Genomic DNA, 22,473 nt, shown 5'->3' on the forward strand with positions numbered 1-22,473 from the left:
TGATGCAGAGGCTTCAGAGAGGGATGCAGAGGCTCAAGAGAGGGATGCAGAGGCATAAGAGAGGGATGCAGACGCAAAAGAGAGGGATGCAGACGCTCAAGAGAGTGATGCAGAGGATCAAGAGAGTGATGCAGAGGCTCGAGAGAGTGATTCAGAGGCTTACGAGAGTGATGCAGAGAATCAAAAGAGTGATGCAGAGGCTCGAGAGAGTTATGCAGAGCCCTCAAAAGAGGGATTCAGAGGCTTAATAGAGTGATGCAGAGGCTCAAGACAGTGTTGCATAGGCTCAAGAGAGGGATGAAGAGGCTCAAGAGAGTAATGCAGAGGCTCAAGAGAGGGATGCAGAGGCTCAAGAGAGAGATGCAGAGGCTTGAGAGAGGGATGAATGGGCTCAAGAGTGGGATGCAGAGGCTCATGAGAGTGATTCAGAGGCTTAAGAGAGTGATGCAGAGGCCTAAGAGAGTGATGCAGAGGCTTAAAAGAGGGATGCAGATGCTCACGAGAGTTATGCAAAGGCTCAAGAGAGTGATGCAGAGGCTTACGAGATTGGTGCAGATGATCAAGAGAGGGATGCAGAGGCCTAAGAGAGTGATGCAGAGGCTGAAGAGAGTGTTGCAGAGGCTTAAGAGAGGGATGCAGAGGCTCAAGAGAGTGATGCAGAGGCTCAGGAGAGTAAGACAGATGCTCAAGAGACTGATGCAGAGGCTTAAGAGAGGGATGCAGAGGCTCAAGAGAGGGATGTAGAGGCTCAAGAGAGTGATTCAGAGGTTTACGAGAGAGATGCAGAGGCTTAAGAGAGGGATGCAGAGGCTCAAGAGTGTGATTCAGAGGCTCACGAGAGGGATGCAGAGGCTCAAGAGAGTGATTCAGAGGCTTACGAGAGTGATGCAAAGGCTTAAGAGAGTGATGCAAAGGCCAAAGAGAGGGATGCAGAGGCTCAAGCGAGGGATGCAGATGCTCAAGAGAGGGATGCAGGGGCTCAAGAGAGGGATGCAGAGGCTCAAGTGAGGGTTGCAGAGGCGCAAGAGAGGGATGCAGAGGCTCTTGACAGTGATGCAGAGGCTCAAGAGAGGGATGCAGAGGCTTAAGCGAGTGATGCAAAGGCTCAAGAGAAGGATGCAAAGACTCATGAGAGGGATGGAGGAGTTCAAGAGAGAGATGCAGAGGCTCAAGAAAGGGATGTAAAGGCTTTAGAAAGTGATGCAGAGGCTCAAAAGATGGATACAGAGGCTCAAGAGAGGGATGCAGAGGCTCAAGAGAGGGATGCAGAGTCTTAAGAGAGTGATGCAAAGGCTCAAGAGAGGGATGCAGAGGCTCGAGAGAATGATGTAGAGGCTTAAGAGAAGGATGTAGAGGCTCAAGAGAATGATGCAGAGGCTCAAGAGAATGATGCAGAGGCTCAAGAGAGTGATGCAGAGGCTCAAGAGAGTGATGCAGAGGCTTAGGAGAAGGATGCAGAGGCTTAAGAGAAGGATGTAGAGGCTCAAGAGAATGATGCAGAGGCTCAAGAGAATGATGCAGAGGATCAAGAGAGAGATGCAGAGGCTCGAGAGAGTGATACAGAGGCCTCAGGAGAGGGATTCAGAGGCTGAAGAGAGTGATGCAGAGGCTCAAGAGAGTTATGCAGAGGCGCAAGAGAGTGATGCAGAGGCTTACGAGAGTGATGCAGATGATCGTGAGAGGGATGCAGAGGCTTAAGAGAGTGATGCAGAGGCTGAAGAGAGTTTTGCAGAGGCTTAGGAAAGGGATGCAGAAGCTCAAGAGAGTGATGCAGAGGCTCAAGAGAGTGATGCAGGGGATCAAGAGAGTGATGCAGAGGCTTAAGAGAGGGATGCAGAGGCTCAAGCGAGGGATGTAGAGGCTCAAGAGAGTGATGCAGAGGCTCAAGAGAGTGATGCAGAGGCTCAAGAGAGTGATGCAGAGGCTCAAGTGAGGAATGCAGAGGCTGAATAGAGTGATGCAGAGGCTCAAGAGAGGGATGCAGAGGCTAAAGAGAGTAATTCAGAGGCTTACGAGAGTGATGCAGAGGCTCAAGAGAATAATGCAGAGGCTTAAGAGGGTGATGCGGAGGCTCAAGAGAGTGATGCAGAGGCTTGTGAGAGGGATGCAGGGGCTCAAGAGAGTGATGCAGAGGCTTAAGAGAGTGATGCAGAGGCTCAAGAGAGGGATGTAGAGGTGAAAGAGAGGGATGCAGAGGCTCAAGAGAGGGATGCAGAGACTCAAGAGAGTGATGCAGAGGTTTAAGAGAGGGATGCTGAGGCTCAAGAGAATGATGCAGAGGCTTAAGAGAGTGAGGCAGAGGCTTAGGAGAGGGGTGCAGAGGCTCAAGAGAATAATGCGCAGGCTTAAGAGGGTGATGCAGAGGCTCAAGAGAGTGATGCAGAGGCTTGAGAGAGGGATGCAGGGGCTCAACAGAGTGATGTAAAGGCTCAAGAGAGTGATTCAGAGGCTTAAGAGAGTGATGCCGAGGCTTAAGAGAGTGATGCAGAGGCTTAAGAGAGGGATGCAGAGGCTCAAGAGAGGGATGTAGACGCCAAAGAGAGGGATGCAGAGGCTCAAGAGATGGATGCAGAGGCTCAAGTGAAGGAAGCAGAGGCACAAAAGTGGGATGCAGAGGCACAAAAGTGGGATGCAGAGGCTCTTGAGAGTGATGCAAAGGCTCAAGAGAGGGATGCAGAGGCTTAAGAGAGTGATGCAAAGGCACAAGAGAGGGATGCAGAGGCTCAAGCGAGGGATGCAGAGGCTCTTGAGTGTGATGCAGAGGCTCAAGATAGGGATGCAGAGGTTTAAGAGAGTGAGACAAAGGCTCAGGAGAAGCATGCAGAGGCTCATGAAAGGGATGCAAGAGTTCCAGAGTGATGCAGAGGCCCAAGAGAGGGATGCAGAGGCTTAAGAAAGTGATGCAAAGGCTCAAAAAAGGGATGCAGAGGCTTAAGAGAGTGTTGCAGAGGCTTAAGAGAGGGATGCAGAGGCTCAAGAGAGTGATGCAGAGGCTCAAGAGAGTGATGCAGAGGCATAAGAGAGTGATGCAAAGGCTGAAGAGAGTGATGCAGAGGCTGAAGAGAGTGATGCAGAGGCTGAACAGAGTGTTGCAGAGGCTCAAGAGAGGGATGCAGAGGCTTAAGAGAGGGATGCAGAGGCATAAGAGAGTGATGTTGAGTCTGAAGAGAGTGTTGCAGAGGCTTAAGAGAGGGATGCAGAGGCTCAAGAGTGTGATGCAAAGGCTGAAGAGAGTGATGCAGAGGCTCAAGAGAGTGATGCAGAGGCTCAAGAGAGTGTTGCAGAGGCTTAAGAGAGGAATGAAGTGGCTCAAGAGAGTGATGTAGAGGCCCAAGAGAGTGGTGCAGAGGATCAAGAGAGTGATGCACAGGCTCGAGAGAGTGATGCAGAGGCCTCAAGATAGGGATTCAGAGGCTAAAGGGAATGATGCAGAGGCTGAAGAGAGCGTTGCAGAGGCTCAAGAGAGGGATGCAGAGGCTCAAGAGAGTGATGCAGAGGCTCAAGAGACATATGCATAGGCTCAAGAGAGTGATGCAGAGGCTTACGAGAGTGATGCAGATGATCATGAGAGGGATGAAGAGGCTGAAGAGAGTTTTGCAGAGGCTTAGGAGAGGGATGCAGAAGCTCAAGAGAGTGATGCAGAGGCTCAATAGAGTGATGCAGAGGCTGAAGAGAGTGATGCAGAGGCTTAAGAGAGGGATGCAGAGGCTCAAGCGAGGGATGTAGAGGCTCAAGAGAGGAATGCAGAGGCTGAATAGAGTGATGCAGAGGCATAAGAGAGTGATGCAGAGGCTCAAGAGAGGAATGCAGAGGCTGAATAGAGCGATGCAGAGGCTTAAGAGAGGGATGCAGTGGCTAAAGAGAGTAATTCAGAGGCTTACGACAGTGATGTAGATGCTTAAGAGAGTGATGCAGAGGCTTCAGAGAGGGATGCAGAGGCTGAAGAGAGGGATGCAGAGGCTCAGAAGAGGGATGCAGACGCAAAAGAGAGGGCTGCAGAGGCTCAAGTGAGGGATGCAGAGGCAAAAGAGAGGGATGCAGAGGCTCAAGTGAGGGATGCAGAGGCAAAAGAGAGGGAAGCAGAGGCTCTTGAGAGTGATGCAGAGGCTCAAGCCAGGGATGCAGAGGCTTAAGTGAGTGATGCAAAGGCTCAAGAGAGGGATGCAGAGGCTCAAGAGAGTGATGCAGAGGGTCAAGAGTGTGATGCAGAGGCTCGAGAGAGTGATTCAGAGGCTTACGAGAGTGATGCAAAGAATCAAGAGAGTGATGCAGAGGCTCAAAAGAGTTATGCAGAGGCCTCAAGAGAGGGATTCAGAGGCCTAATAGAGTGATGTAGAGGCTCAAGAGAGGGATGAAGAGGCTGAAGAGAGTAATGCAGAGGCTCAAGAGAGGGATGCAGAGGCTCAAGAGAGTGATGCAGAGGCTTGAGAGAGGGATGCAGGGGCTCAAGAGAGTGATTCAGAGGCTTAGGAGAGTGATGCAGAGGCTTAAGAGAGTGATGCAGAGGCTTAAAAGATGGATGCAGAGGCTCACGAGAGTTATGCAGAGGCTCAAGAGAGTGATGCAGAGGCTTACGAGATTGATGCAGATGATCAAGAGAGGGATGCAAAGGCCTAAGAGAGTGATGCAGAGGCTGAAGAGAGTGTTGCAGAGGCTTAAGAAAGGGATGCAGAGGCTCAAGAGAGTGATGCAGAGGCTCAGGAGAGTGAGGCAGATACTCAAGAGAGTGATGCAGAGGCTTACGAGAGGGATTCAGAGGCTCAAGAGTGTGATTCAGAGGCTCAAGAGAGGGATGCAGAGGCTCAAGAGAGTGATTCAGAGGCTTACGAGAGTGATGCAGAGGCTTAAGAGAGTGATGCAAAGGACTAAGAGAGGGATGCAGAGGCTCAAGAGAGGGATGCAGATGCTCAAGAGAGGGATGCAGAGGCACAAGAGAGGGATACAGAGGCTCTTGACAGTGATGCAGAGGCTTAAGAGAGGGATGCAGAGGCTTTAGCGAGTGATGCAAAGGCACAAGAGAAGGATGCAAAGACTCATGAGAGGGATGGAGCAGTTCAAGAGAGAGATGCAGAGGCTCAAGAAAGGGATGCAGATGCTTAAGAAAGTGATGCAGAGGCTCAAAAGATGGATGCAGAGGGTTACAATGGTGATGCAGAGGCTCAAGAGAGTAATACGGAGGCTCAATAGAGGGATGCAGGGGCTCAAGAGAGTGATAGAAAGGCTCAAGAGAGTGGTTCAGAGGTTTACGAGAGTGATGCAGAGGCTTTAGAGAGTGATGCAGAGGCTTTAGAGAGTGATGCAGAGGCTTAAGAGAGTGGTGCAGAGGCTCAAGAGAGGGATGCAGAGGCTCAAGCGAGGGATGAACAGGCTCAAGAGAGTGATGCAGAGGATCAAGACAGTGATGCTGAGGCTAAATAGAGTGTTGCAGAGGCTTAAGAGAGGGATGCAGAGGCTCAAGAGAGTGATGCAGAGGCCCAAGACAGTGATGCAGAGGATCAAGAGAGAGATGCAGAGGCTCGAGAGAGTGATGCAGAGGCCTCAAGATAGGGATTCAGAGGCTAAAGGGAGTGATGCAGTGGCTGAAGAGAGTGTTGCAGAGGTTCAAGAGAGGGATGCAGAGGCTCAAGAGAGTGATGCAGAGGCTCAAGAAAAATATGCAGACGCTCAAGAGAGTGATGCAAAGGCTTACGAGAGTGATGCAGATGATCATGAGAGGGATGAAGAGGCTGAAGAGAGTTTTGCAGAGGCTTAGGAGAGGGATGCAGAAGCTCAAGAGAGTGATGCAGAGGCTCAATAGAGTGATGCAGAGGCTGAAGAGAGTGATGCAGAGGCTTAAGAGAGGGATGCAGAGGCTCAAGCGAGGGATGTAGAGGCTCAAGAGAGTGATGCAGAGGTTTAAGAGAGTGATGCAGAGGCTCAAGAGAGGAATACAGTGGGTAAAGAGAGTAATTCAGAGGCTTACGAGAGTGATGTAGATGCTTAACAGAGTGATGCAGAGGCTTCAGAGAGGGGTGCAGAGGCTCAAGAGAGGGATGCAGAGGCTCAAGAGAGTGATGCAGAGGCTCGAGAGAGTGATTCAGAGGCTTACGAGAGTGATGCAGAGAATCAAGAGAGTGATGCAGAGGCTCGAAAGAGTTATGCAGAGGCCTCAAGAGAGGGATTCACAGGCCTAATAGAGTGATGCAGAGGCTCAAGAGAGTGTTGCAGAGGATCAAGAGAGGGATGAAGAGGCTGAAGAGAGTAATGCAGAGGCTCAAGAGAGGGATGCAGAGGCTCAGGAGAGTGATGCAGAGGCTTGAGAGAGGGATGCAGGGGCTCAAGAGTGGGATGCAGAGGCTCATGAGAGTGATTCAGAGGCTTAGGAGAGTGATGCAGAGGCTTAAGAGAGTGATGCAGAGGCTTAAAAGAGGGATGCATAGGCTCACGATAGTTATGCAGAGGCTCAAGAGAGTAATGCAGAGGCTTACGAGATTGATGCAGATGATGAAGGGAGGGATGCAAAAGCCTAAGAGAGTGATGCAGAGGCTGAAGAGAGTGTTGCAGAGGCTTAAGAGAGGGATGCAGAGGCTCAAGAGAGTGATGCAGAGGCTCAAAAGAGTGAGGCAGATACTCAAGAGAGTGATGCAGAGGCTTAAGAGAGGGATGCAGAGGCTCAAGAGAGGAATGTAGAGGCTCAAGAGAGTAATTCAGAGTTTTACGAGAGAGATGCAGAGGCTTAAGAGAGGGATGCAGAGGCTCAAGAGTGTGATTCAGAGGCTCAAGAGAGGGATGCAGAGGCTTAAGAGAGTGATGCAAAGGACTAAGAGAGGGATGCAGAGGCTCAAAAGAGGGATGCAGATGATCAAGAGAGGGATGCAGGGGCTCAAGAGAGGGATACAGAAGCTCAAGTAAGGTTTGCAGAGGCACAAGAGAGGGATGCAGAGGCTCTTGACAGTGATGCAGAGGCTGAAGAGAGGGATGCAGAGGCTCAAGTGAGGGATGAAGAGGCAAAAGAGAGGGATTCAGAGGCTCTTGGTAGTGATGCAGAGGCTCAAGAGAGGGATGCAGAGGTTCAAGAGAGTGATTCAGAGGCTTTCGAGAGAGATGCAAAGGCTTAAGAGAGTGATGCAGCGGCTTAGGAAAGTGATGCAGATTCTCAAATGAGGGATGCTTAAAAGGGTGATGCATGGGCTCAAGAGAGTTATTCAGAGGCTCAAGAGAGTGATGCAGAGGCTTAAGAGAGTGATGCAGCGGCTCATGAGAGTGATGCAGAGGATTAAGAGAGGGAAGCAGAGAGCTTAAGAGAGTGATGCAGAGGCTGAAGAGAGTGATGCAGAGGCTCTAGAGAGTGATGCAGAGGCTCAAGAGAGTGATGCAGAGGCTCAAGAGAGTGATGCAGAGGAACAAGCGAGTGATGTAGAGGCTCGACAGAGTGATTCAGAGGCTTACGAGAGTGATTCAGAGAATGAAGAGAGTGATGCAGTGGCTCGAGAGAGTTATGCAGAGGCCTCAAGAGAGGGATTCAGAGGATTAAGAGAGTTATGCAGAGGCTGAAGAGAGTGTTGCAGAGGCTCAAGAGAGGGATGAAGAGACTGAAGAGAGTGATGCAGAGGCTCAAGAGAGGGATACAGTGGCTCAAGAGAGTGATGTAGAGGCTTAAGAGAGTGAGTCAGAGGCTTAGGAGAGGGATGCACAGGCTCAAGAGAGTGATGCAGAGGCTCAAGAGAGTGATTCAGAGGCTTAAGAGAGTGATGCAGAGGCTTAAGAGAGTGATGCAGAGGCCCAAGAGAGGTATGCAAAGGCTCAAGAGAGGGATGCAGAGGCTCAAGTGAGGGATGCAGTGGCACAAGAGAGGGATGCAGAGGCTCTTGGAAGTGATGCAGGGGCTCAAGAGAGGGATGCAGAGGCTTAAGAGAGTGATGCAAAGGCTCAAAAGAGGGATGCAGAGGCTCATGAGAGGGATGCAGGAGTTCAAGAGAAGGATGCAGAGGCTCAAGAGAGTGATGAGAGGCTTACGAGAGTGATGCAGAGGTTCAAGAGAGGGATGCTGGGGCTCAAGAGAGGGATGCAGAGGCTCAAGAACGGGATGCAGGGGCTCAAGAGAGGGATGCAGAGGCTCAGGAGAGTGATACAAAGGCTCAAGAGAATGATGCAGAGGCTGAAGAGAGTGTTGCAGAGGCTTAAGAGAGGGATGCAGAGGTTCAAGTGAGTGATACAAATGCTCAAGAGAGTGATGCAGAGGCTTAAGAGAGGGATGCAGAGGCTCAAGAGAGGGATGCATAGGCTCAGAGAGTGATGCAGAGAATCAAGAGAGTGATGCAGAGGCTTAAGAGAGCGATGCAGAGGCTGAGAGAGTGTTGCAGAAGCGAGGTTTCGTATTACTTAGATCCTAGAGAAGACATATATAAATGTTGTTTCCAATACAAATGATATAAATCAATGTGTTTTCATTAGAATTAACTAAAAAGTTCCTGATTTTCTGTTTATATTACCGATGGAAGATGTACACGTAAAACCGCTCTAATCCAGCTGAAACGTCGATATATGCAATAAAAACAGAACTTCTCGCATTTTCATTATTTTACTCAGTTTTTTAACGAGAAACAAATAGTTGATTGAAAATGACGTATTTAATGATATTTTCTAATCAATTATGTGTTTGCATCACTTTTATCGTATATATAATGAATTAATACCAATAAACTGAACATTCACAAAAACGTGGAAAACGGCAAATTATTGCCTAATTCGATGATATTTTGTTTAAATCACATAAAGTAAAGAGGATGACAAATGTCAAAATATTGCTAAATTCGATGATTTTTAGTACAAAACAAAATGCAAGAAAACTTGCTTAAAAATGGAAAATTTGCGAAATTCTGAGATTTGAAGGCCAAATCACATATCGTGAGAAAACATGAAGTAGTATCGAAATATTGGTAAAACGAATATATTTACGTAAAGCGACACTACATGAAAAACGTGAAAAAAATCGCTCTATTACCATATTTGAGGATTTTAACTTCAAATAATAAAGCGAGGTTTCATATTATTTAGATCCTAGGAAAGATATATAAAAATGTTTGTTTCCAATACAATTGATAAAAATCAATATTTTTTCATTAGAATTGACTAGAATGTTCCTAATTTTCCGTTTATATTACAGATGGAAGATGTACACGCTAAACTGCTCTAATCCGGCTGAAACGTCGACATATGCAATAAAAACACATCTCGCTTTTTCAATATCTTACTGAGAATTTTATCGAGAAACAAATAGTTGATTGAAAATGAAATATTTAAGTTTTTTTCTAATCAATTATGTGTGTGCATAACTTTTATAGTATATTTAATGAATTATTAACAATAAACTGAAAATTCACAAAAACGTGGAAAAACGGCAAAATATTGCCTAATTCGATGATATTTTGTTTATATCACATAAAGGAAAAAGAGGATGATAAACGTCAAAATATTGCTAAATTCGAAGATTTTCAGTACAAAACAAAAAGCAAGAAAACTTGCTTAAAAATGCAATATTATGCGAAATTCTCAGACTTAAGGCCAAATCACATATCGTGAGAAAACATGAAGAATTATCGAAATATTGGTTAAAACGAATATATATACGTACAATCACACTACATGAAAAACGTGAAAAAAATCGCTATATTACCAAAATTGAGGATTTTAACTTCAAATCATAAGAAGAGGTTTCGTATTATTTAGATCCTAGAAAAGACATATAAAGATGTTGTTTCCAATACAAATGATAAAAATCATTACCTCACTTGAGGTAATTACCTCACTTTCATCCATCACTAGACGCTCTGCATCCCTCTCTTGAGCCTCTGCATCACTCTCTTGAACTCCTGCATCCCTCTCATGAGCCTCTGCATCCCTCACTTGAGCCTTTGCATCACTCTCTTAAGCTTCTGCATCCCTCTCTTGAGCCTCTGAGTCACTCTCAAGAGCCTTTGCATCCCTCTCTTGTGTCTCTGCTTCCCTCACTTGAGCCTCTGCATCCCTCTCTTGAGCCCCTGCATCCCTCTCTTGTGCCTCTGCATCCCTCTCTTGAGCCGCTGCATCCCTCTTTTAAGCCTCTGCATCACTCTCTTAAGCCTCTGCGTCATTCACGTAAGCCTCTGAATCACTCTGATGAGCCTCTGCATCATTCACTTCAGCCTCTGCATCATTCACTTCAGCCTCTGCATCATTCACTTCAGCCTCTGCATCCCTCTCTTAAGCCTCTGCATCATTCTCTTAAGCCTCTGCATTCCTCTCTTAAGCATCTGCATCACTCTCTTGATCCTCTGCATCCCTCTCTTTAGCCTTTGCATTATTCTTTTGAGCCCCTGCATCATTTTCTTGAGCCTCTGCATCCCTCTCTTAAGCCTCTACATCATTCTCTTGTGCCTCTGCATCACTCACTTGAACCTCTGCATCACTCTCTTAAGCCTCTGCAACACTCTCTTCAGCCTCTGCATCACTCTCTTAAGCCTCTGCATCCCTCTCTTGAGCCTCTGCATCCCTCTCTTAAGCCTCTGCAACACTCTCTTCAGCATCTGCATCAATCTCTAGAGCCTTTGCATCACTCTCTTGAGAATCTGCATCCCTCTCTTAAGCCTCTGCAACATTCTCTTCAGCCTCTGCATCACTCTCTTAAGCCTCTGCATCCATTTTTTGAGCCTCTGCATCACTTTCTTAAGCCTCTGCATCCCGTTCTTGAGCCTCTGCATCACTCTCTTGAACTCCTGCATCTCTCTCATGAGCCTCTGCATTCCTCTCCTGAGACTTTGCATCACTCTCTTAAGCTTCTGCATCCCTCTCTTGAGCCTCTGCGCCACTCTCAAGAGATTCTGCATCACTCTCTTACGCCTCTGCTTTTCTCTTTTGAGCCTCTGCATCACTCTCTTGAGCCTCTGCATCCCTCTCTGGAGCCTCTGCATCATTCTCTTGAGCCTCAGCATCCCTCTCTTAAGCCTCTGCATCACTCTCTTGAGCCTCTGCACCCCCTCTCTAAAGCCTCTGCATCACTCCCTTGAGTCTCTGCATCACTCTCTTGAGCCTCTGCATCACTCTCTTGAGCCTTTGCATCACACTCTTATATCTCTGCATCCCTCTCTTGATCCTCTGCATCACTCTCTTGAGCTTCTACATCCTTCTCTTAAGCCTCTACAACATTCTCCTGAGCCCCTGCATCACTCTCTTGAGCCTCTGCATCCCTCACTTGAGCCTCTGCATCCCTCTCTTGAGCCTCTGCATCACTCTCAAGAGCCTCTGCATCACTCTCAAGAGCCTCTGCATCCCTCTACTTTGCCTCTGCATCCCTCTACTTTGCCTCTGCATCCCTCTTCTTTGCCTCTGCATCCCTCACTTGAGCCGCTGCATCCCTCTCTTGGGCCTCTGCATCCCTCTCTTGAGCCTTTGCATTCCTCTTTTAAGCCTTTGCATCACTCTCTTAAGCCTTTGCATCACTCTCTTGAGCCTCTGCATCACTCTCTTGAGCCCCTGCATCCCTCTCTCAAGCCTCTGCATCTCTCGCTTGAGCCTCTGCATCACCCTCTTAAGCCTCTGCCTCACTCTCTTAAGCCTCTGCATCACTTTCTTGAGCCTCTGCATCCCTCTCTTGAGCCTCTGCATCACTCTCTTCAGCCTCTTCATCCCAATCTTGAGCCTCTGCAACACTCTCTTCAGCCTCTGCATCACTTTCTTAAGCCTATGAATCCCTCTCTTGAGGCCTCTGCATAACTCTCTCGAGCCTCTGCATCACTCTCTTAATTCTCTACATCACGCTCGTAAGCCTCTGAATCACTCTCTCGAGCCTCTGCACCACTCTCTTGATCCTCTGCTTCACTCTCTTCAGCCTCTGCATCACTCTCTTAAGCCTCTGCATCACTCTCGTAAGCCTCTGAATCACTCTCCTGAACCTCTGTATCACTCACTTGAGCCCCTGCATTCCTCTCTTGAGCCTCTGCATCACTCCCATGAGCCTCTGCATCACCTTTTTAAGCCTCTGCATCCCTCTTTTGAGCCTCTGCATCACTTTCTTAAGCCTATGCATCACTCTCTTAAGCCTCTGCATCACTCTCGTAAGCCTCTGAATCACTCTCTTGAGCCTCTGAATTCCTCTCCTGAGCCTCTGCATCACTCCCAAGAGCCTATGCATCCCTCTCCTGTGCCTCTTCATCCCTCACTTGAGCCTCTGCATCCCTCTCTTGAGCCTCTGCATCACTCTCCTGAACTCCTGCCTCCCTCTCATGAGCCTCTGCATCCTTCACTTTAGCCTTTGCATCACTCTCTTAAGCCTCTGCTCCGTCTCTTGAGCTTCTGCGTCACTCTCAAGTGCCTCTGCATCCCTCTCTTGTGCCTCTGCTTCCCTCACTCTAGCCTCTGCATCCCTCTTTTGAGCCCCTGCATCCCTCTCTTGACCCTCTGCATCCCTCTCTTGAGCCTCTGCATCCCTCTCCTAAGCCTTTGCATACCTCTCTTAAGCCTCTGAATCACTCTCGTAAGCTTCTGAATCACTCTGTTGAGCCTCTGCATCACTTTCTTGAGCCTCTCCATCACTCTCTTGAGCCTCTACATCCCTCTCTTAAGCCTCAGCATCATTCACTTTTTCCTCTGCCTTCCTCTTTTAAGCCTTTGCATCATTCTCTTCAACCTCTGTATTCCTCTCTTAAGTCTCTGCATCACTCTCTTGATCCTCTGCATCCCTCTCTTAAGCCTCTGCATCATTCTCTTGAGCCCCTGCATCATTCTCTTCAGCCTCTGCATCACTCTCTTGAGCCCTTGCATCCCTCTCTCAAGCCTCTGCATCACTCTCTTGAGCCTCTGCATCATCCTCTTAAGCCTCTGCATTACTCTCTTGAGCCTCTGCATCACTCTCTTCAGCCTCTTCATCCCTCTTTTGAACCTCTGCTTCACTCTCGTAAGCCTCTGCATCTCTCTCTTCAGTCTCTGCATCACTCTCTTGAGCCTCTGCATCACTCTCTTGAGCCTCTACATCTCTCTCTTCAGCCTCTGCATCCCTCTCTTAAGCCTCTGCATCACTCTCTTGAGCCTTTGCATCACTCTCTTGAGCCTCTGCATCCCTCTCTTAAGCCTCTGAAACACTCTCTTCATCCTCTGCATCACTCTTTTAAGCCTCTGCATCCCTCTCTTGAGCCTCTGCATCCCTCTCTTAAGCCTCTGCAACACTCTCTTCAACCTCTGCATCTCTCTCTTGAGCCTCTGCATCACTTTCTTGAGCCTCTGTATCCCTCTCTTAAGCCTCTGCAACACTCTCTTCAGCCTCTGCATCACTCGCTTAAGCCTCTGCATCCCTTTTTTGAGCCTCTGCATCACTTTCTTAAGCCTCTGCATCCCTTTCTTGGGCCTCTGCATCACTCTCATGAGTGATGCACCCTCTCATGAGCCTTTTGCATTCCTCTACTGAGCCTTTGCATCACTCTCTTAAGCCTCTGCATCCCTCTCTTGAGCCTCTGCGTCACTCTCAAGAGCCTCTGCATCCCTCTGTTGTGCCTCTGCATCCCTCACTTGAGCCCCTGCATCCTTCTCGTGAGCCTCTACATCCCTCGCTTGAGCCTCTGCATCCCTCTCTTGAGCCTCTGCATCACTCTCAAGAGCCTCTGCATCCCTCTCTTGTGCCTATGCATCCCTCACTTACGCCTCTGTATCCCTCTCTTGAGCCCCTGCATCCCTCTCTTGTGCCTCTGCATCACTCGCTTGAGCCTCTGTATCCCTCTCTTGAGCCCCTGCATCCCTCTCTTGTGCCTCTGCATCACTCGCTTGAGCCTCTGTATCCCTCTATTAAGCCTCTGCATCACTCTCTTAAGCCTCTGCACCGCTCTCTTAAGCCTCTGAATCACTATCTTGAGCCTCTGCATCCCTCTCTTGAACTCCTGCATCCCTCTCATGACCCTCTGCATCCCTCTCTTGAGCCTTTGCATCACTATCCTAAACCTTTGCATCCCTCTCTTGAGCCTCTGCATCACTCTCAAGAGCCTCTGCATCCCTCTCTTGTGCTACTGCATCCCTCACTTGAGCCTCTGCATCCCTCGCTTGAGCCTCTGCATCCCTCTCTTGAGCCTCTGCGTCACTCTCAAGAGCCGCTGCATCCCTCTCTTGTGCCTCTGCATCCCTCTCTTGAGCCCCTGCATCCGTCTCTTGAGCCTCTGCATCCCTCGCTTGAGCCTCTGTATCCCTCTATTAAGCCTCTGCATCACTCTCTTAAGCCTCTGCATAACTCCCATAAGCCTCTGAATCACTCTCTTGAGCCTCTGCATCCCTCTCTTGAACTCCTGCATCCCTCTCATGAACCTCTACATCCCTCTCTTGAGCCTTTGCATCACTCTCCTAAGCCTCTGCATCCCTCTCTTGAGCCTCTGCATCACTCTCAAGAGCCTCTGCATCCCTCTCTTGTGCTTCTGCATCCCTCACTTGAGCCTCTGCATCCCTTTCTTGAGCGTCTGCATCCCTCTCTTGGGCCTCTGCATCCCTCTCTTGAGCCTCTGCATCCCTCTCTTAAGCTTCTGCATCACTCTCTTAAGCCTCTGCATCACTCTCTTAAGCCTCTGAATCACTCTCTTGAGCCTCTGCATCACTCTCTTGAGCCCCTGCATCCCTCTCTTAAGCTTCTGCATCACTCTCTTGAGCCTCTGCATCACTCGCTTGAACCTCTGCATCACTCTCTTGAGCTTCTGCATCCCTTTCCTAAGCCTCTGCAAAACTCTCTTCAGCCTCTGCATCCCTCTCTTAAGCCTCTGCATCCTTCTCATCATCATGTGCATCACTCTCGTAAGCCTCTGCATCACTCTCTTGAGCCTCTGCATCACTCTCTCGAGCCTCTGCATCTCTCTCTTGATCAACTGCATCACTCTCTTGGGCCTCTGCATCACTCTCTTGAGCCTCTGCATCCCTCTCTTAAGCCTCTGCAACACTCTCTTCAGCCTCTGCATCACTGTCTTGATCCTCTGCATCACTCTCTTAAGAGGCTCTGCATCACTCTCTTGAGCCTCTGCGTCATTCTCTTGAGCCTCTGCATCATTCTCTTGAGCCTCTACATCCTTCTCTTAAGCCTCTACATCATTCTCTTCAGCCTCTGCATCCCTCTCTTGAGCCTTTGCATCACTCTCTTAAGCCTCTGCATCCCTCTCTTGAGCCTCTGCATCCCTCTCTTGAGCCTCTGCATCCCTCTCTTGAGCCTGTTCATCCCTCTCGTAAGCTTCTGCATCACTCTCTAAAGCCTCTGCATCACTCTCGCAAACCTCTGAATTACTCTCTTGAGCCTTTCTATCACTCTCATGAGCCCCTGTATCCCTCTATTGAGCCTCTGCATCACTCTCTTGTGCCTCTGCATCACCCTTTTAAGCCTCTACATCCATCTTTTGAGCCTCTGCATCACTTTCTTAAGCCTCTGCATCCCTTTCTTGAGCCTCTGCATCTCTCTCTTGAACTCCTCCATCCCTCTCATGAGTCCTTGCATCCTTCTCTTGAGCCTTTGCTTCACTCGCTTAAGCCTCTGCATCCCTCTCTTGAGCCTCTGCATCACTGTCAAGAGCCTTTGTATCCCTCTCTAGTACCTCTGCAACCCTCACTTGAGCCTCTGCATCCCTCTCTTGAGCCCCTGCATCCCTCTCTTCAGCCTCTGCATCACTCACTTGAGCATCTGCCTCACTCTCCTGAGCCTCTGCATCACTCTCTTGAGCCTCTGCATCCCTCTCTTAAGCTTCTGCAATACTCTCTTCAGCCTCTGCATCACTCTCTTAGGCCTCTGCATCCCTCTCTTGATCATCTGCATCAATCTCGTAAGCCTCTGCATCACTCTCTTGAGCCTCTGCATAACTCTCGTGAGCCTCTGCATCTCTCTTTTAAGCCCCTGCATCACTCTCTTAAGCCTCTGCATCACTCACTTAAGCCTCTGAATCACTCTCATGAGCCTCTCCATCCCACTCTTGAGCCCCTGCATCCCTCTCTCAAGCCTCTGCATCACTCTCTTGAGCCTCTGCATCACTCTATTGAGCCTCTGCAACACTCTCTTGAGCCTCTGCATCACTCTATTAAGCCTCTGAATCCCTCTCTTGAGGCCTCTGCATAACTCTCTCGAGCCTCTGCATCACTCTCTTGATTCTCTGCATCACTCTCTTTATTCTCTGCATCACTCTCGTAATCCTCTGACTCACTCTCTCGAGCCTCTGCATCACTCTCTTGATACTCTGCATCACTCTCTTGATACTCTGCATCACTCTCTTGAGCCTCTGCATCCCTCTCTTGAGCCTCTGCATCACTCTCAAGAGCCTCTGCATCCCTCTCTTTTGCCTCTGCATCCCTCACTTGAGCCTCTGCATCCCTCTCTTTTGCCTCTGCATCCCTCACTTGAGCCTCTGCATCCCTCTCTTTTACGCCTGCATCCCTCTCTTGTGCCTCTGCATCCCTCTCTTGAGCCTCTGCATCCCTCTCTGAAGCCTCTGCATCACTCTCTTAAGCCTCTACATCACTCTCGTAAGCCTCTGAATTACTCTCTTTAGCCACTGCATCCCTCTCTTGAGCCTCTGCATCACTTTATTCAGCCTCTGTATTCCTCTCTTGAGCCTCTGCATCACTCTCTTGAGCTTCTGCATCCCTCTCCTAAGCCTCTGCAAAACTCTCTTAAGCCTCTCATCCCTCTCATGATCATCTGCATCAATCTCGTAAGCCTCTGCATCACTCTCCTGACCCTCTGCATATGTCTCTTAAGCCTCTGCAACACTCTCTTCAGCCTCAGCATCACTCTCTTATGCCTCTGCATCCCTCTCTTAAGCCTCTTCATCCCTCTCTTGAGCCTCTGCAACACTCTCTTAAGCCTCTGCATCACTCTCTTAAGCCTCTGCATCACACTCTTCAGCCTTTGCATCACTCTCTTAAGCCTCTGCATCACTCTCTTGAGCCTCTGCATCACTCTCTTGAGCCTCTGCATCCCTCTCTTAAGCCTCTGTAACACTCTCTTCAGCCTCTGCATCACTCTCTGGAGCCTTTGCATCACTCTCTTGAACCTCTGCATCACTCTCTTAAGCCTCTGCAACACTCTCTTCAGCCTCTGCATCACTCTCTTAGGCCTCTGCCTCCTTCACTTGAGCCTCTGCATCCCTCTCTTGAGCCTCTGCATAACTCTCTTGAGCCTCTGCATCACTCTCTTAAACCTCTGCATCACTCTCTTGAGCCTCAACATCCCTCGCTTGAGCATCTGCATCCCTCTCGTAAGCCTCTGAATTACTCTCTTTAGCCACTGCATCCCTCTCTAGAGCCTCTGCATCACTCTATTCAGCCTCTGCATTCCTCTCTTGAGCCTCTGCATCACTCTCTTAAACCTCTCCATCACTCTCTTGAGCCTCAACATCCCTCGCTTGAGCATCTGCATCCCTCTCTTAAGCCTCTGCATCACTCTCTTGAGTTTCTGCTCCCTCTCCTAAGCCTCTGCAAAACTCTCTTCAGCCTCTTCATCCCTCTCATGATCATCTGCATCACTCTCGTAAGCCTCTGCATCACTCTCTTGAGCCTCTGCATATGTCTCTTGGGCCTCTGCATCACTCTCTTTAGCCTCTGCATCACTCTCCTGAGCCTCTGCATATGTCTCTTGAGCCTCTGCATCACTCTCTTGAGCCTCTGCAACACTCTCTTCAGCCTCTGCATCACTCCCTTAAGCCTCTGAATCCCTATCTTGAGGCCACTGCATCACTCTCTCGAGTCTCTGCATCACACTCTTGATCCTCTGCATCACTCTCTTTGGCCTCTGCATCACTCTCTTGAGCCTCTTCATCCCTCTCTTAAGCCTCTGCAACACTCTCTTGAGCCTCTGCATCATTCTCTTGAGCCTCTGCATCACTCTCTTGAGCCTTTGCATCACTCTCTTGAGCCTCTGCATCCCTCTCTTAAGCCTCTGCAACACTCTCTTCAGCCTCAGCATCACTCTCATATGCCTCTGCATCCCTCTCTTAAGCCTCTGCATCCCTCTCTTGAGCCTCTACAACACTATCTTCAGCCTCTGCATCACTCTCTTCAGCCTCTGCATCACTCTCTTCAGCCTTTGCATCACTCTCTTAAGCCTCTGCATCACTCTCTTGAGCCACTGCATCACTCTCTTGAGCCTCTGCATCCCTCTCTTAAGCCTCTGCAACACTCTCTTCAGCCTCTGCATCACTCTCTGGAGCCTTTGCATCACTCTCTTGAACCTCTGCATCAATCTCTTAAGCCTGTGCAACACTCTCTTCAGCCTCTGCATCACTCTCTGGAGCCTTTGCATCACTCTCTTGAACGTCTGCATCACTCTCTTAAGCCTCTGCATCCCTCTTTTAAGCCTCTGCATCACTCTCTTAAGCCTCTGCATCACTCTCGTAAGCCTCTGAATCACTCTGTTGAGCCTCTGCATCATTCTCTTTAGCCTCTGCATCCCTCTCTTAAGCCTCTGCATCATTCTCTTCAGCCTTTGCTTTCCTCTCTTTAGTCTCTGCATCACCCTCTTGATCTTCTGCATCCCTCTCTTAAGCCTCTGCATCATTCTCTTGAGCCCCTGCATCATTTTCTTGAGCCTCGAGAGAGGCTGAACAGTGTGATGCAGAGGCTCTAGAGAGTGATGCAGAGGCTCAAGAGAGTGATGCAGAGGCTCAAGAGAGTACTGCAGAGGCTTAAGAGGGTGATGCAGAGGCTCAAGAGAGTAATGCAGATGCTTGAGAGAGGGATGAAAAGCTCAAGAGAGTGATGCAGAGGCTCAAAAGAGTGATTCAGAGGCTTAAGAGAGTGATGCAGAGGCTCAAGAGAGTACTGCAGAGGCTTAAGAGGGTGATGCAGAGGCTCAAGAGAGTAATGCAGATGCTTGAGAGAGGGATGAAAAGCTCAAGAGAGTGATGCAGAGGCTCAAAAGAGTGATTCAGAGGCTTAAGAGAGTGATGCAGAGGCTTAAGAGAGTGATGCAGAGGCTTAATAAAGGGATGCAGAGGATCAAGAGAGGGATGCAGAGGCCCAAGAGAGGGATGCAGAGGCTCAAGAGAGAGATGCAGAGGCTCAAGTGAGGGATGCAGTAGCACAAGAGAGGGATGCAGAGGCTCTTGAAAGTGATGCAGAGGCTCAAGAGAGGGATGCAGAGGCTTAGGAGAGTGATGCAAAGGCTCAAGAGAGGGATGCAGAGGTTCATGAGAGGGGTGCAGGAGTTCAAGAGAGGGATGCAGAGGCTCAAGAGAGTGATTCAGAGGCTTACGAGAGTGATGCAGAGGCTTAAGAGAGTGATGCAGAGGCTTAATAGAGGGATACAGAGGCTCAAGCGAGGGATGCAGAGGCTCAAGAGAGGGATGCAGGGGTTCAAGAGAGGGATGCAGAGGCTCAAGTGAGGGATGCATAGGCACAAAAGAGGGATGCAGAGGCTCTTGAGAGTGACGCAGAGGCTCAAGAGAGGGATGCAGAGGCTCAAGCGAGGGATGCAGAGGCTCAAGTGAGGGATGCAGTAGCACAAGAGAGGGATGCAGAGGCATTTGAGAGTGATGCAGAGGCTCAAGAGAGGGATGCAGAGGTTTAGGATAGTGATGCAAAGGCTCAAGAGAGGGATGCAGAGGGTCATGAGAGGGATGCAGGAGTTCAAGAGAAGGATGCAGAGGCTCATGATAGTGATTCAGAGGCTTACGAGAGCGATGCAGAGGCTTAAGAGAGTGATGCAGAGGCTTAATAGAGGGATACAGAGGCTCAAGCGAGGGATGCAGAGGCTCAGGAGAGGGATGCAGGGGCTCAAGAGAGGGATGCAGAGGCTCAAGTGAGGGATGCATAGGCACAAGAGAGGGATGCAGAGGCTCTTGAGAGTGACACAGAGGCTCAAGAGAGGGATGGAGAGGCTCAAGCGAGGGATGCAGAGGCTCACGAGAGGGATTCAGGGGCACAAGTGAGGGATGCAGAGGCACAGGATAGGGATGCAGAGGCTCTTAAGAGTGACGCAAAGGCTCAGGAGAGGAATGCAAAGGCTCATGAGAGGGATGCACGAGTTCAAGAGAGTGATGCAGAGGATCAAAAAAGGGATGCAGAGGCTTAAGAAAGTGATGCAGAGGCTCAAAAAAGGGATGTAGAGGCTTAAGCGAGTGATGCAGAGGCTGAAGAGAGTGTTGCAGAGGCTTATGAGAGGGATGCAGAGGCTCAGGAGAGTGATGCAAAGGCTCAAGAGAGTGATGTAGAGGCTGAAGAGAGTGTTGCAGAGGCTTACGAGAGGGATGCAGAGGCTCAAGAAAGGGATGCAGAGGCTTAAAAGAGTGATGCAGAGGATGAAGAGAGTGTTGCAGAGGCTTAAGAGAAGGATGCAGAGGCTCAAGAGATTGATGCAAAGGCTCAAGAGAGTGATGCAGAGGCTTAAGAGAGGGATGCAGAGGCTGAAGAGAGAGATGTAGAGGCTCAAGAGAGTGATGCAGAGGCTCAAGAAAGTGATGCAGAGACTGAAGAGAGAGATGCAGAGGCTTAAGAGAGTGAAGCAGAGGTTCACGTGAGGGATGAAGAGGCTGAAGAGAGTGATGCAGTGGCTCAAGAGAGGGATGCAGAGGCTCAAGAGAGTGATGCAGAGGCCCATAAGAGTGTGGCAGAGGCTTAGGAGAGGGATGCAGAGGCTCAAGGGAGTAATGCAGAGGCTTAAGAGGGTGATGCAGAGGCTCAAGAGAGTGATGCAGAGGCTTGAGAGAGGGATGCAAGGGCTCAAGAGAGTGACGCAGAGGCTGAAGAGAATGATGCAGAGGCTCAAGAGAATGATGCAGAGGCTTAAGAGAAGGATGCAGAGGATCAAGAGAGTGATGCAGAGACTTAAGAGAGGAATACAGAGGCTGAAGAGAATGATGCAAAGGCTTAAGAGAGGAATGCAGAGGCAAAAGAGAATGATGCAGAGGCTTAAGAGAGTGATGTAGAGGCTCAAGAGAGTGATGGAGAGGCTCAAGAAAGTGATGCAGAGGCTCAACAGAGTGATTCAGAAGCTTACGAAAGTGATTCATTGGCTTAAGAGAGGTATGCAGAGGCTTAGGAGAGGGATGCAGAGGCTCAAGAGAGGGATGCAGAGGGTCAAGAGAGCGATGCAGGGGCTCAAAAGAGGGATGCAGAGGCTAGAGTGAGGGAAGCAGAGGAACAAGAGAGGGATGCAGAGGCACTTGAGAGTGACGCAGAGGCTCAAGAGACGGATGCAGAGGCTTAAGAGAGTGATGCAAAGGCTAAAGTGAGGGATGCAGAAGCTCATGAGAGGGAGTTCAGGAGAGTGATGCAGAGGCTCAAGAGAGGGATGCAGAGGCTCAAGTGAGGAATGAAGAGGCACAAGAGAGGGATGCATAGGCTCTTGGGAGTGATGCAGAGGCTCAGGAGAGGGATTCAGAGGCTCAAGAGAGTGATTCAGAGGCTTACGAGAGTGATGCAGAGGCTTACGAGAGTGATTCATAGGCTTAAGAAAGTGATGCAGAGGCTCAAAAGAGGGATGCAGAGGCTTAAAAGGGTGTTGCAGAAGCTCATGGGAGTGATGCAGAGGCTCAAGAGAGGGATGCAGGGGCTCAAGTGAGTGATACAGAGGCTCAAGAGAATGATTCAGAGGCTTACGAGAGTGATGCAGAGGCTTAAGAGAGTGATGCAGAGGCTCAAGAGAGTGATGCCGAGGATCAAGAGAGGGAAGCAGAGACTTAAGTGAGTGATGCAGAGGCTGAAGAGAGTGATGCAGAGGCTCAAGAGAGTGAATCAGAGGATCAGGAGAGTAATGCAGAGGCTCGAGAGAGTGATGCAGAGGATCAAGAGAGGGATGCAGAGATTTAAGAGAGTGATGCAGAGGCTTAAGAGAGGGGGTGCAGAGGCTCAAGAGAGTGATGCAGAGGCTTAATAGAGGGATGAAGAGGGTCGAGAGAGTGATGCAGAGGCTTAAGAGAGGGATGCTGAGGCTCAAGAGAATGATGCAGAGGCTCAAGAGAGTGCTGCAAAAGGCTCAAGAGAGGGATGCTGAGGCTCCAAAGAGGGATGCAGAGGCTCAAGAGAGTGATGCAGAGGCTCAAAAGAGAAAAGCAGAGGCGTAAGTGAGTGATGCAGAGGCTCTTGAGAGTGGCGCAGAGGCTCAAGAGAGGGATGCAGAAGCTTAGGAGAGTGATGCAAAGTCTCAGGAGGGGGAGGCAGAGGCTCATGAGAGAGATGCAGGAGTTAAAGAGAGTGATGCAGAGGCTCAAGAACGGGATGCAGAGGCTAAAGAAAGTGATGCAGAGGCTCAAAAAAGGGATGCAGAGGCTTAAGAGAGTGATGCAGAGGCTGAAGAGAGTGTTGCAGAGGCTTAAGAGAGGGATGCAGATTCTCAAGAGAGTGACGCAAAGGCTCTAGAGAGTGATGCAGAGGCTGAAGAGAGTGTTGCAGAGGCTTAAGAGAGGGATGCAGAGGCTCAAGAGTGGGATGCAGATGCTTAAGAGAGTGATGCAGAGGCTGAAGAGAGTGTTGCAGAGTCTTAAGAGAGGGATGCAGACGCTCAAGAGAGTGATGCAA

The sequence above is a fragment of the Procambarus clarkii genome, chromosome 53, assembly GCF_040958095.1.
Source record: "Procambarus clarkii isolate CNS0578487 chromosome 53, FALCON_Pclarkii_2.0, whole genome shotgun sequence".
Lineage (NCBI taxonomy): Eukaryota > Metazoa > Arthropoda > Malacostraca > Decapoda > Cambaridae > Procambarus > Procambarus clarkii.